This window comes from Periplaneta americana, chromosome 14 (genome assembly GCF_040183065.1).
Source record: "Periplaneta americana isolate PAMFEO1 chromosome 14, P.americana_PAMFEO1_priV1, whole genome shotgun sequence".
NCBI classification, from domain to species: Eukaryota; Metazoa; Arthropoda; class Insecta; order Blattodea; family Blattidae; genus Periplaneta; species Periplaneta americana.
The window spans coordinates 135,931,955-135,949,368 of record NC_091130.1 but is presented as its reverse complement, the minus strand read 5'-3'; positions in this window follow the sequence as shown (position 1 = coordinate 135,949,368).

Sequence of the window (17,414 nt, the reverse complement as noted above, 5' to 3'; positions counted from 1 at the left end):
TCTATATATCTATTCTCTCCTATTCTATATATCTATTCTCTCCTATTATATATATCTATTCTCTCCTATTCTATCCTTATCTATCTTTCTATTCTATCTACTCTATCCTGTTTTAATCTATTCTATCTATCATATTTTATCTTTCTATTATATCCAATTCTGGTTATCTATTCTATCCATCTATTCTATCTGTCTGTTCTATCTATTCTATCCTATACTATCTATCTATTCCATTTATTCCATCTATTCTGTCTATCTAGTCTATCCCATTCTAACTATTCTATCCCATTCTATCTATCTATTCTATCCTATTCCATCTATCTGTTATATTATATTCTATCATATTCCGTCTCTCCATGCTATCATATTCTATCTATCTATTATATCCTATTCTATCAATCTATTCTATAATACTCCATCTATCTGTTCTATCCTATTCTATTCCATCATATTCTGTCTCACTATTCTATCATATTCTATCTATTTATTCTATCCTATTCTGTCAATTCTATCTTATTCTGTCCATCTATTCTATTTATTTTATCTATATATTCTAGCCTAATCTCTCTATATATTCTATCCTATTATTTCTATCTATTCTATCCTACTCTATCTATGTAATCTATAATATTCTATGTATTCTATCTATTCTATTCTGACTATGCTATCTATCTATTCTATTCTATCGTATTCTACCCATCTATTCTATCCTATTCTATCTACCCTATCCTATTCTATCTATCTATACTATCCTATTCTAGCCATTTATCCTTTCCTATTATATCTATTCCATCCTATTCTATCTATCTATTCCATCCTATTCCATCTATCTATTCTATTATATTCTATCTATTCTATCCTATCATATTTTATCTTTCTATTCTATCCTATTCTATCCATCTATTCTATCCTATTCTATCATATTCCATTTATCTATTCTATCCTATTCTACCTATCTATTATATCCTATTTAATCAATCTATTCTATCCTATTCCATCTATATATTCTATCCTATCATATTCTGTCTCTTTATTCTATCATATTCTATCTATTACTTCCATCCTAATCTGTCTATTCTATCCTATTCCAACTTATTCTGTCCATCTATCCTATTTATTTTATCTATCTATTCTAGCCCAGTCTCTATCTATTCTATCCTATAATTTCTATTTATTCTATCCTACTCTATCTATGTATTATATAATATTCTATGTATTCTATCTATTCTATCCTATTTATCTATCATATTCTATTATTCTGTCCTATTCTATCTATCTATTCTATCCTAATCTATCTACCGTATTCTTACTATCTATTCTATTCTGTCTATGCTGTTTATTCTATTCTATCTATTCTATCATATTCTAGACATCTATTCTATCCTATTCTATCTACTCTATCCTATTCTATCTATCTATTCCAACCTATCTATGCTATCCTATTCTATTCATCTATTCTATCCTATTATATCTATTCTATCCTATTCTTTCTATCTATTCTATCCTATTCCATCTATAAAAATTATCCTATTCTATCTATCTATTCTACCCTATTCCATTCTATCATATTTAATCTATCTATTCCATCATGTACTATTTATTTATTCTATCTATTCTATCCTAATCAAATGATTCTATCCTACTCTATCTATCTATTCAATCTATATATTCTATAGCATTCTATTATTCTATCCCATTCTATCTATTCTATCCATCTATTTTATAGCATTCTAACTATTCTATCCAATTCTATCTATCTATTCTACCCTATTCTATCTATCTATTATATCCTATTCTATGAATAAATAAATAAATTTTGAAAAAACTGTAAACAAATTGAAAAAATTATATTAAAAAAGAATTAAAAAACAATAATTTAAAAAAAAAGAAACAAACTTTGAAAAAGTATAAAAAAATTTAAAAAAATCATGTTTAAAAATATTTAAAAAAAATTCTAAAAAACATATTCAAAAAATATTTAAAGATAAAGTCAAAGAAAATCATTGTAAGAAAAATTAAAAAAAAAAAAAAAAATTTCTCAAAAAATTTTCAAAAAATGTATTAAAAAAATTCTAAAAGAATTTGAAAAAATTTTTAAAAAGTTGAATGAACAGATTAAAAAATAAATATAAAAAAAAATTTAAAAGAAAAAATTTTGAAAAATAAATTTTGTAATTTCAAAAAATTTTCAAAAAGATAAAAACATTAAAAGGAAAATTTAAAATACGAATTTAAAAGTAAATTTAAAAATATTCTATCTATTCTATCCTATTCTATCTTTCCTCTTCCATCTATCCTATCTATTATACCTATCCTATTCTATCTAATCTATCAATTCTATCTAATCTATTCTCTATTCTATTCATCTATTCTATCCTATTCTATCTGTCTATTCCATCCTATTCTATCTATTATCCTATCCTATACTATCCATCTATTCCATTTATTCCATCTATTCTATCTATCCTACCTATTCTATCTATCTAGTCTATCCTATTCTATCTATCTATTCTATCCTATTCTATCTATCTATTCTATCCTATTCTATCTATCTATTCTATCTTTTCTATTTATCAATTCTATCCTATTGTATCTATCTAACCTATCCTATTATATCTATCCAATCTATCTATTCTATTGTATCTATGTATTCTATTAATTCTATCTAATCTATTCTATTCTCTCTAATCTATTATATCCATTCTATTCTCTATTCTATTCTATTTTATTTTTCTATTTTATCTATTCTATCGTATTCTATCTATATATTCTATCCTATTCTATCTATCTATTCTAACCTATTCTATGTATCTATCTATTCTATTCCATTTATTCTATCCTAGTCTCTATTATACCCTATTCTATATATCTCTTCTATCTCATTCTATCTGTCTATTCTATCCTATTTTCTCTATCCATTGTATCCTATTCTATCAATGTATTTTATCCTATTCTATCTATAAGTCCTATTCTATCTATTCTGTTCTATCTATTCCATCTATTCTATCTATCTATTCTATCATATTCTATATATCTATTCTATCCTACTCTATCTATATATTCTGTCCTTTTCTATCTATTTATTCTATCATATTCTATTTATATATTCCATCCTATTTTATTCTATCCTATTTTATCCATCTATTGTATCCTATTCTATCCAATCTATATTATATCTATATATTCCATGCTATTCTATCTATTCTACCCTATTCTATCTATTTATTCTGTCCTATTCTATCTATCTACTCTATCCTATTCTATCTATCTAGTCTACCCTATTCTATCTGTCTATTCTATCCTATTCTATATATCTATTCTGTCCTATTCTATCTATCTATTCTATCCTAATCTATCTATTCTACCATATTGTAACTATCTATTGTATCCTATTCCATGTATCTATTATATCCTATTATATCCTATCCTATTCTATCTATGTATTCTAAACTATCTATTCTATCCCATTCTATCTATTGATTCTATCCTATCCTATTCTATTTATTTATTCTATCCTATTGTATCTACCTATTCTATTTCATCTATTCTATCATATTCTATCTTTCTATTCTATCCTATTCTATCTATCTATTCTATCGATTCTATCCTATCTATTATATTCTATCTATTCTATCCTATTCAATCAATTGATCCTATTCTATTCTAACTATTTAATCTATCCTATTCTATCTATCTATTCTATCCTATTATATTCTATCTATTCTTTCCTATACTATCTACCTATTGTATCCTTTTCTCTCTATCTATTCCATCCTATTCTACCTGTTCTATCATATTCTATCCTATACAATGTATTTATTCTATCCTATTTCATCTATCTATTCTATTCCATTCTATCTATCTATTCTATCCTATTCTATATATCTATTCTCTCCCATTCTATCTATCTATTCTATCCTATTCTATCCATCTGTTCTATCCTATTCTATCTACTCTATCCTATTTTAATCTATTCTATTCTATCATATTCTATCTTTCTATTCTATCCCATTCTGTTTATCTATTCTATCCTATTCTATCCATCTATTTTATCTGTCTATTCTATCCTATTCTATCAATTCTATCCTATACTATCTTTCTATTCTATCCCGTTCTATCTATCTATTCTATCCTATTCAATCGATCTATTCTATCATATTCTATCCTATATTATCTATTCCATCTATTTTATCCTATTCTATCTATTCTATCATATTCTATCTTTCCTATTCCATCTGTCCTATCTATTAAACCTATTCTATTCTATCTATTCTATCAATTCTATCTAATCTATTCTCTATTCTATCTATTCTATTCTATCTATTATATTCATATATTGTATCCTATTCTATCCATCTATTCTATCTATCTATTCTATCCTATTTCATCTATCTATTCTATCCTATTCTATCTATCTATTCTGTTCCATTTTATCTATCTATTCTATTCTATTCTATTCCATATATCTATTCTCTCTTTTTCTATCTATCTATTCTACCCTATTCTATCTATCTTATTCTATCTGTCCTATCTTGTTCTATCTTTTCTATCCTAATCTATCTATTCTATTCCATTCTATCTATCTATCTATTCTATCCTATTTAATCTATCTATTCTATCCTATTCTATCTATCTATTCTATCCATCTATTCTATCTATCTACCCTATCCTGTTCTATCTATCTTTTCTATCCTAATCTATCTATCTATTCCATTCCATTCTATCTATCTATTCCATCCTATTTAATCTAGCTATTCTATCCTATTCTATATATCTATCCTCTCCTATTCTATATATCTATTCTATCCTATTCTAACTGTCCTATCCTATTCTATCTATCTTTTCTATCCTAATCTATCTATACTATTCCATTCTATCTTATTTAATCTACCTGTTCTGTCCTATTCTATATATCTATTCTCTCCTATTCTATATATCTATTCTCTCCTATTAAATATATCTATTCTCTCCTATTCTATCCTTATCTATCTTTCTATTCTATCTACTATATCCTGTTTTAATCTAATCTATCTATCATATTTTATCTTTCTATTATATCCAATTCTGGTTATCTATTCTATACATCTATTCTATCTGTCTGTTCTATCTATTCTATCCTATACTATCTATCTATTCCATTTATTCCATCTATTCTGTCTATCTAGTCTATCCCATTCTAACTATTCTATCCCATTCTATCTATCTATTCTATCCTATTCCATCTATCTGTTATATTATATTCTATCATATTCCGTCTCTCCATGCTATCATATTCTATCTATCTATTATATCCTATTCTATCAATCTATTCTATAATACTCCATCTATCTGTTCTATCCTATTCTATTCCATCATATTCTGTCTCCCTATTCTATCATATTGTATCTATTTATTCTATCCTATTCTGTCTAATCTATCTTATTCTGTCCATCTATTCTATTTATTTTATCTATCTATTCTAACCTAATCTCTCTATCTATCCTGTCCTATTATTTCTATCTATTCTATCTTACTCTATCAATGTAATCCATAATATTCTATGTATTCTATCTATTCTATTCTGTCTATGCTATCTATCTATTCTATTCTATCGTATTCTACTCATCTATTCTATCCTATTCTATCTATTCTATCCTATTCTATCTATCTATACTATCCTATTCTATCCATTTATTCTTTCCTATTATATCTATTCTATCCTATTCTATCCATCTATTCTATCCTATTTCATCTATCTATTCTATCCTATTCTATCTATCTATTCTGTTCCATTCTATCTATCTATTCTATCCTATTCTATATATCTATTCTCTCCTATTCTATCTATCTATTCTACCCAGTTCTATCTGTCCTATCTTGTTCCATATTTTGTATCCTAATCTATCTATCTATTCTATTCCATTCTATCTATCTATTCTATCCTATTTAATCTATCTATTATATCTATCCATTCTATCCATCTATTCTATCCTATTCTATCCATCTACCCTATCCTGTTCTATCTATCTTTTCTATCCTAATCTATCTATCTATTCTATTCCATCCTATTTAGCTATTCTTTCCTATTCTATATATCTATCCTCTCCTATTCTATATATCTATTCTATCCTATTCTATCTGTCCTATCCTGTTCTATCTATCTTTTCTATCCTAATCTAACTATTCTATTCCATTCTATCTATTCTATTCTATTTAATCTATCTGTTCTATCCTATTCTATATATCTATTCTCTCCTATTATATATATCTATTCTCTCCTATTGTATCCTTATCTATCTTTCTATTCTATCCTATGTATTCTATCTATCTAGTCTATCCTATTCTATCTATCTATTCTATCCTATTCTATCTATCTATTCTATATTTTGTATTTATCAACTCTATCCTATTCTATCTAACCTTTCCTATTCTATCTATCTAATCTATCTATTCTATTGTATCTATCTATTCTATTAATTCTATCTAATCTATTCTATTCTCTCTATCTATTCTATCCATTCTATTCTCTATTCTATTCTATTTTATATTTCTATTCTATCTAATGTATCGTATTCTATCCATCTATTCTATCTTATTCTATGTATCTATCTATTCTATTCCATTTATTCTATCCTAGTCTTTATTTTACCCTATTCTATATATCTCTTCTATCTCATTCTATCTATCTATTCTATCCTATTCTCTCTATCCATTCTATCCTATTCTATTAATGTATTTTATCCTATTCTATCTATTCTGTTCTGTCTATTCCATCTATTCTATCTATATATTCTGTCATATTCTATATATCTATTCTATCCTACTCTATCTATATATTCCATCCTATTTTATTCTATCCTATTCTATCCATCTTTTGTATCTTATTCTATCCAATCTATATATTCTATCTATATATTCCATCCTATTCTATCTATTCTGTCCTATTCTATCTATCTACTCTATTCTATCTATTCTAATCTATCTATTCTATCTATCTAGTCTACCCTATTCTATCCTATTCTATATATACATATATATATTCTGTCCTATTCTATCTATCTATTCTATCCTATTCTATCTATTCTACCCTATTCAACTATCTATTCTATCCTATTCCATGTATCTATTATATCCTATTCTATCTATGTATTCTAACCTATCTATTCTATCCCATTCTATCTATTGATTCTATCCTATCCTATTCTATTTATTCTATCCTAGTCTATCTACCTATTCTATCCTATTTTATTTCATCTATTCTATCATTTTCTATCTTTCTATTCTATCCTATTCCATCTATCTATTCCATCCTATCTATTATATTCTATCTATTCTATCCTATTCAATCATTTGATCCTATTCTATTCTAACTATTTATTCTATCCTATTATATTCTATCTATTCTTTCCTATACTATCTATATACTGTATCCGTTTCTCTCTATCTATTCCATCCTATTCTACCTATTCTATCATATTCTATCCTATACTATGTATCTATTCTATCCTATTTCATCTATCTATTCTATTCCATTCTATTTTTCTATCCTATTCTATATATCTATTCTCTGCTATTCTATCTATCTATTCTATCTATTTTTCCTATCCTGTTCTATCTATCTTTTCTATCCTAATTTATCTATCTATTCTATTCCATTCTATCTATCTATTCTATCCTATTTAATCTATCTATTCTATCCTATTCTAGATATCTATTCTCTCCTATCCTATGTATCTATTCTATCCTATTCTATCCATCTGTTCTATCCTATTCTATCTACTCTATCCTATTTTAATCTATTCTATTCTATCATATTCTATCTTTCTATTCTATCCCATTCTGTTTATCTATTCTATCCTATTCTATCCATCTATTTTATCTGTCTATTCTATCCTATTCTATCAATTCTATCCTATACTATCTTTCTATTCTATCCCGTTCTATCTATCTATTCTATCCTATTCAATCGATCTATTCTATCATATTCTATCCTATATTATCTATTCCATCTATTTTATCCTATTCTATCTATTCTATCATATTCTATCTTTCCTATTCCATCTGTCCTATCTATTATACCTATTCTATTCTATCTATTCTATCAATTCTATCTAATCTATTCTCTATTCTATCTATTCTATTCTATCTATTATATTCATATATTGTATCCTACTCTATCCATCTATTCTATCTATCTATTCTATCCTATTTCATCTATCTATTCTATCCTATTCTATCTATCTATTCTGTTCCATTTTATCTATCTATTCTATTCTATTCCATATATCTATTCTCTCTTTTTCTATCTATCTATTCTACCCTATTCTATCTATCTTATTCTATCTGTCCTATCTTGTTCTATCTTTTCTATCCTAATCTATCTATTCTATTCCATTCTATCTATCTATCTATTCTATCCTATTTAATCTATCTATTCTATCTTATTCTATCTATTCTATCCATCTATTCTAGCCTATTCTATCTATCTATCCTATCCTGTTCTATCTATCTTTTCTATCCTAATCTATCTATTCCATTCTATCTATCTATTCCATCCTATTTAATCCAGCTATTCTATCCTATTCTATATATCTATCCTCTCCTATTCTGTATATCTATTCTATCCTATTCTAACTGTCCTATCCTGTTCTATCTATCTTTTCTATCCTAATCTATCTATTCTATTCCATTCTATCTTATTTAATCTACCTGTTCTGTCCTATTCTATATATCTATTCTCTCCTATTCTATATATCTATTCTCTCCTATTATATATATCTATTCTCTCCTATTCTATCCTTATCTATCTTTCTATTCTATCTACTCTATCCTATTTTAATCTATTCTATCTATCATATTTTATCTTTCTATTATATCCAATTCTGGTTATCTATTCTATCCATCTATTCTATCTGTCTGTTCTATCTATTCTATCCTATACTATCTATCTATTCCATTTATTCCATCTATTCTGTCTATCTAGTCTATCCCATTCTAACTATTCTATCCCGTTCTATCTATCTATTCTATCCTAATCCATCTATCTATTATATTATATTCTATCTATTTATTCTATCTATTCTATCCTATTCTATCATATTCCGTCTCTCCATGCTATCATATTCTATCTATCTATTATATCCTATTCTATCAATCTATTCTATAATACTCCATCTATCTGTTCTATTCTATTCTATTCCATCATATTCTGTCTCACTATTCTATCATATTCTATCTATTTATTCTATCCTATTCTGTCAATTCTATCTTATTCTGTCCATCTATTCTATTTATTTTATCTATCTATTCTAGCCTAATCTCTCTATATATTCTATCCTATTATTTCTATCTATTCTATCCTACTCTATCTATGTAATCTATAATATTCTATGTATTCTATCTATTCTATTCTGTTCATGCTATCTATCTATTCTATTCTATCGTATTCTACCCATCTATTCTATCCTATTCTATCTTCTCTATCCTATTCTATCTATCTATACTATCCTATTCTATCCATTTATCCTTTCCTATTATATCTATTCCATCATATTCTATCTATCTATTCTATCCTATTCCATCTATCTATTCTATTATATTCTATCTATTCTATCTATCTATTCTATCATATTTTATCTTTCCATTCTATCCTATTCTATCCATCTATTCTATCCTATTCTATTTATCTATTCTATCCTATTCTACCTATCTATTATATCCTATTCAATCAATCTATTCTATCCTATTCCATCTATATATTCTATCCTATCATATTCTGTCTCTCTATTCTATCATATTCTATCTATTACTTCCATCCTAATCTGTCTATTCTATCCTATTCCAACTTATTCTGTCCATCTATCCTATTTATTTTATCTATCTATTCTAGCCCAGTCTCTATCTATTCTATCCTATAATTTCTATTTATTCTATCCTACTCTATCTATGTATTATATAATATTCTATGTATTCTATCTATTCTATCCTATTTATCTATCATATTCTATTATTCTGTCCTATTCTATCTATCTATTCTATCCTAATCTATCTACCGTATTCTTACTATCTATTCTATTCTGTCTTTGCTGTTTATTCTATTCTATCTATTCTATCCTATTCTAGACATCTATTCTATCCCATTCTATCTACTCTATCCTATTCTATCTATCTATTCCAACCTATCTATGCTATCCTATTCTATTCATCTATTCTATCCTATTATATCTATTCTATCCTATTCTTTCTATCTATTCTATCCTATTCCATCTATAAAAATTATCCTATTCTATCTATCTATTCTACCCTATTCCATTCTATCATATTTAATCTATCTATTCTATCATGTACTATCTATTTATTCTATCTATTCTATCCTAATCAAATGATTCTATCCTACTCTATCTATCTATTCAATCTATATATTCTATAGCATTCTATCTATTCTATCCCATTCTATCTATTCTATCCATCTATTTTATAGCATTCTAACTATTCTATCCAATTCTACATATCTATTCTACCCTATTCTATCTATCTATTATATCCTATTCTATCAATAAATAAATAAATTTTGAAAAAACTGTAAAAAAATTGAAAAAATAATATTAAGAAACAATTAAAAAACAATAATTTAAAAAAAAAAAAACAAACTTTGAAAAAGTTTAAAAAAATTTAAAAAAATCATGTTTAAAAATATTTAAAAAAATTCTAAAAAACATATTCAAAAAATATTTAAAGATAAAGTCAAAGAAAATCATTGTAAGAAAAATTAAAAAAAAAAAAATTTCTCAAAAAATGTATTAAAAAAATTCAAAAAGAATTTGAAAAAATTTTTAAAAAGTTCAATGAACAAATTAAAAAAAAAATTAAAAAAAATTTTCAAAACAAAATTTTCTAATTTCAAAAAATTTTCAAAAAGGTAAAAACATTAAAAGGAAAATTTAAAATACGAATTTAAAAGTAAATTTAAAAATATTCTATCTATTCTATCCTATTCTATCTTTCCTCTTCCATCTCTCCTATCTATTATACCTATTCTATTCTATCTAATCTATCAATTCTATCTAATCTATTCTCTATTCTATTAATCTATTCTATCCTATTCTATCTGTCTATTCCATCCTATTATATCTATTATCCTATCCTATACTATCTATCTATTCCATTTATTCCATCTATTCTATCTATCCTATCTATTCTATCTATCTAGTCTATCCTATTCTATCTATCTATTCTATCCTATTCTCTCTATCTATTCTATCCTATTCTATCTATCTATTCTATCTTTACAATTTATCAATTCTATCCTATTGTATCTATCTAACCTATCCTATTATATCTATCCAATCTATCTATTCTATTGTATCTATCTATTCTATTAATTCTATCTAATCTATTCTATTCTCTCTAATCTATTATATCCATTCTATTCTCTATTCTATTCTATTTTATTTTTCTATTCTATCTATTCTATCGTATTCTATCTATATATTCTATCCTATTCTATCTATCTATTCTAACCTATTCTATGTATCTATCTATTCTATTCCATATATTCTATCCTAGTCTCTATTATACCCTATTCTATATATCTCTTCTATCTCATTCTATCTGTCTATTCTATCCTATTCTCTCTATCCATTCTATCCTATTCTATCAATGTATTTTATCCCATTCTATCTATAAGTCCTATTCTATCTATTCTGTTCTATCTATTCCATCTATTCTATCATATTCTATATATCTATTCTATCCTACTCTATCTATATATTCTGTCCTTTTCTATCTATTTATTCTATCATATTCTATTTATATATTCCATCCTATTTTATTCTATCCTATTTTATCCATCTATTGTATCCTATTCTATCCAATTTATATTATATCTATATATTCCATGCTATTCTATCTATTCTACCCTATTCTATCTATTTATTCTGTCCTATTCTATCTATCTACTCTATCCTATTCTATCTATCTAGTTTACCCTATTCTATCTGTCTATTCTATCCTATTCTATATATATATTCTGTCCTATTCTATCTATTCTATCCTAATCTATCTATTCTACCATATTGTAACTATCTATTGTATCCTATTCCATGTATCTATTATATCCTATTATATCCTATCCTATTCTATCTATGTATTCTAAACTATCTATTCTATCCCATTCTATCTATTGATTCTCTCCTATCCTATTCTATTTATTTATTCTATCCTATTGTATCTACCTATTCTATTTCATCTATTCTATCATATTCTATCTTTCTATTCTATCCTATTCTATCTATCTATTCTATCGATTCTATCCTATCTATTATATTCTATCTATTCTATCCTATTCTATCTATCTATTCTATCCTATTCAATCAATTGATCCTATTCTATTCTAACTATTTAATATATCCTATTCTATCTATCTATTCTATCCTATTATATTCTATCTATTCTTTCCTATACTATCTACTTATTGTATCCTTTTCTCTCTATCTATTCCATCCTATTCTACCTGTTCTATCATATTCTATCCTATACAATGTATTTATTCTATCCTATTTCATCTATCTATTCTATTCCATTCTATCTATCTATTCTATCCTATTCTATATATCTATTCTCTCCCATTCTATCTATCTATTCTATCCTATTCTATCCATCTGTTCTATCCTATTCTATCTACTCTATCCTATTTTAATCTATTCTATTCTATCATATTCTGTCTTTCTATTCTATCCCATTCTGTTTATCTATTCTATCCTATTCTATCCATCTATTTTATCTGTCTATTCTATCCTATTCTATCAATTCTATCCTATACTATCTTTCTATTCTATCCCGTTCTATCTATCTATTCTATCCTATTCAATCGATCTATTCTATCATATTCTATCCTATATTATCTATTCCATCTATTTTATCCTATTCTATCTATTCTATCATATTCTATCTTTCCTATTCCATCTGTCCTATCTATTAAACCTATTCTATTCTATCTATTCTATCAATTCTATCTAATCTATTCTCTATTCTATCTATTATATTCATATATTGTATCCTATTCTATCCATCTATTCTATCTATCTATTCTATCCTATTTCATCTATCTATTCTATCCTATTCTATCTATCTATTCTGTTCCATTTTATCTATCTATTCTATTCTATTCTATTCCATATATCTATTCTCTCTTTTTCTATCTATCTATTCTACCCTATTCTATCTATCTTATTCTATCTGTCCTATCTTGTTCTATCTTTTCTATCCTAATCTATCTATTCTATTCCATTCTATCTATCTATCTATCTATTCTATCCTATTTAATCTATCTATTCTATCCTATTCTATCTATCTATTCTATCCATCTATTCTATCTATCTACCCTATCCTGTTCTATCTATCTTTTCTATCCTAATCTATCTATCTATTCCATTCCATTCTATCTATCTATTCCATCCTATTTAATCTAGCTATTCTATCCTATTCTATATATCTATCCTCTCCTATTCTATATATCTATTCTATTCTATTCTAACTGTCCTATCCTGTTCTATCTATCTTTTCTATCCTAATCTATCTATTCTATTCCATTCTATCTTATTTAATCTACCTGTTCTGTCCTATTCTATATATCTATTCTCTCCTATTCTATATATCTATTCTCTCCTATTATATATATCTATTCTCTCCTATTCTATCCTTATCTATCTTTCTATTCTATCTACTCTATCCTGTTTTAATCTAATCTATCTATCATATTTTATCTTTCTATTATATCCAATTCTGGTTATCTATTCTATCCATCTATTCTATCTGTCTGTTCTATCTATTCTATCCTATACTATCTATCTATTCCATTTATTCCATCTATTCTGTCTATCTAGTCTATCCCATTCTAACTATTCTATCCCATTCTATCTATCTATTCTATCCTATTCCATCTATCTGTTATATTATATTCTATCATATTCCGTCTCTCCATGCTATCATATTCTATCTATCTATTATATCCTATTCTATCAATCTATTCTATAATACTCCATCTATCTGTTCTATCCTATTCTATTCCATCATATTCTGTCTCACTATTCTACCATATTCTATCTATTTATTCTATCCTATTCTGTCAATTCTATCTTATTCTGTCCATCTATTCTATTTATTTTATCTATATATTCTAGCGTAATCTCTCTATATATTCTATCCTATTATTTCTATCTATTCTATCCTACTCTATCTATGTAATCTATAATATTCTATGTATTCTATCTATTCTATTCTGTCTATGCTATCTATCTATTCTATTCTATCGTATTCTACCTATCTATTCTATCCTATTCTATCTACTCTATCCTATTCTATCTATCTATACTATCCTATTTTAGCCATTTATCCTTTCCTATTATATCTATTCCATCCTATTCTATCTATCTATTCCATCCTATTCCATCTATCTATTCTATTATATTCTATCTATTCTATCCTATCATATTTTATCTTTCTATTCTATCCTATTCTATCCATCTATTCTATCCTATTCTATCATATTCCATTTATCTATTCTATCCTATTCTACCTATCTATTATATCCTACCCAATCAATCTATTCTATCCTATTCCATCTATATATTCTATCCTATCATATTCTGTCTCTTTATTCTATCTATTACTTCCATCCTAATCTGTCTATTCTATCCTATTCCAACTTATTCTGTCCATCTATCCTATTTATTTTATCTATCTATTCTAGCCCAGTCTCTATCTATTCTATCCTATAATTTCTATTTATTCTATCCTACTCTATCTATGTATTATATAATATTCTATGTATTCTATCTATTCTATCCTATTTATCTATCATATTCTATTATTCTGTCCTATTCTATCTATCTATTCTATCCTAATCTATCTACCGTATTCTTACTATCTATTCTATTCTGTCTTTGCTGTTTATTCTATTCTATCTATTCTATCCTATTCTAGACATCTATTCTATCCTATTCTATCTACTCTATCCTATCTATCTATCTATTCCAACCTATCTATGCTATCCTATTCTATTCATCTATTCTATCCTATTATATCTATTCTATCCTATTCTTTCTATCTATTCTATCCTATTCCATCTATAAAAATTATCCTATTCTATCTATCTATTCTACCCTATTCCATTCTATCATATTTAATCTATCTATTCTATCATGTACTATTTATTTATTCTATCTATTCTATCCTAATCAAATGATTCTATCCTACTCTATCTATCTATTCAATCTATATATTCTATAGCATTCTATTATTCTATCCCATTCTATCTATTCTATCCATCTATTTTATAGCATTCTAACTATTCTATCCAATTCTATCTATCTATTCTACCCTATTCTATCTATCTATTATATCCTATTCTATGAATAAATAAATAAATTTTGAAAAAACTGTAAAAAAATTGAAAAAATAATATTAAAAAAGAATTAAAAAACAATAATTTAAAAAAAAAGAAACAAACTTTGAAAAAGTATAAAAAAATTTAAAAAAATCATGTTTAAAAATATTTAAAAAAAATTCTAAAAAACATATTCAAAAAATATTTAAAGATAAAGTCAAAGAAAATCATTGTAAGAAAATTTAAAAAAAAAAAAAAAATTTCTCAAAAAATTTTCAAAAAATGTATTAAAAAAATTCTAAAAGAATTTGAAAAAATTTTTAAAAAGTTGAATGAACAGATTAAAAAATAAAAATAAAAAAAAATTTAAAAGAAAAAATTTTGAAAACAAAATTTTGTAATTTCAAAAAATTTTCAAAAAGGTAAAAACATTAAAAGGAAAATTTAAAATACGAATTTAAAAGTAAATTTAAAAATATTCTATCTATTCTATCCTATTCTATCTTTCCTCTTCCATCTATCCTATCTATTATACCTATCCTATTCTATCTAATCTATCAATTCTATCTAATCTATTCTCTATTCTATTCATCTATTCTATCCTATTCTATCTGTCTATTCCATCCTATTCTATCTATTATCCTATCCTATACTATCCATCTATTCCATTTATTCCATCTATTCTATCTATCCTACCTATTCTATCTATCTAGTCTATCCTATTCTATCTATCTATTCTATCCTATTCTATCTATCTATCCTATCCTATTCTATCTATCTATTCTATCTTTTCTATTTATCAATTCTATCCTATTGTATCTATCTAACCTATCCTATTATATCTATCCAATCTATCTATTCTATTGTATCTATCTATTCTATTAATTCTATCTAATCTATTCTATTCTCTCTAATCTATTATATCCATTCTATTCTCTATTCTATTCTATTTTATTTTTCTATTTTATCTATTCTATCGTATTCTATCTATATATTCTATCCTATTCTATCTATCTATTCTAACCTATTCTATGTATCTATCTATTCTATTCCATTTATTCTATCCTAGTCTCTATTATACCCTATTCTATATATCTCTTCTATCTCATTCTATCTGTCTATTCTATCCTATTTTCTCTATCCATTGTATCCTATTCTATCAATGTATTTTATCCTATTCTATCTATAAGTCCTATTCTATCTATTCTGTTCTGTCTATTCCATCTATTCTATCTATCTATTCTATCATATTCTATATATCTATTCTATCCTACTCTATCTATATATTCTGTCCTTTTCTATCTATTTATTCTATCATATTCTATTTATATATTCCATCCTATTTTATTCTATCCTATTTTATCCATCTATTGTATCCTATTCTATCCAATCTATATTATATCTATATATTCCATGCTATTCTATCTATTCTACCCTATTCTATCTATTTATTCTGTCCTATTCTATCTATCTACTCTATCCTATTCTATCTATCTAGTCTACCCTATTCTATCTGTCTATTCTATCCTATTCTATATATATATATTCTGTCCTATTCTATCTATCTATTCTATCCTAATCTATCTATTCTACCATATTGTAACTATCTATTGTATCCTATTCCATGTATCTATTATATCCTATTATATCCTATTCTATTCTATCTATGTATTCTAAACTATCTATTCTATCCCATTCTATCTATTGATTCTATCCTATCCTATTCTATTTATTTATTCTATCCTATTGTATCTACCTATTCTATTTCATCTATTCTATCATATTCTATCTTTCTATTCTATCCTATTCTATCTATCTATTCTATCGATTCTATCCTATCTATTATATTCTATCTATTCTATCCTATTCAATCAATTGATCCTATTCTATTCTAACTATTTAATCTATCCTATTCTATCTATCTATTCTATCCTATTATATTCTATCTATTCTTTCCTATACTATCTACCTATTGTATCCTTTTCTCTCTATCTATTCCATCCTATTCTACCTGTTCTATCATATTCTATCCTATACAATGTATTTATTC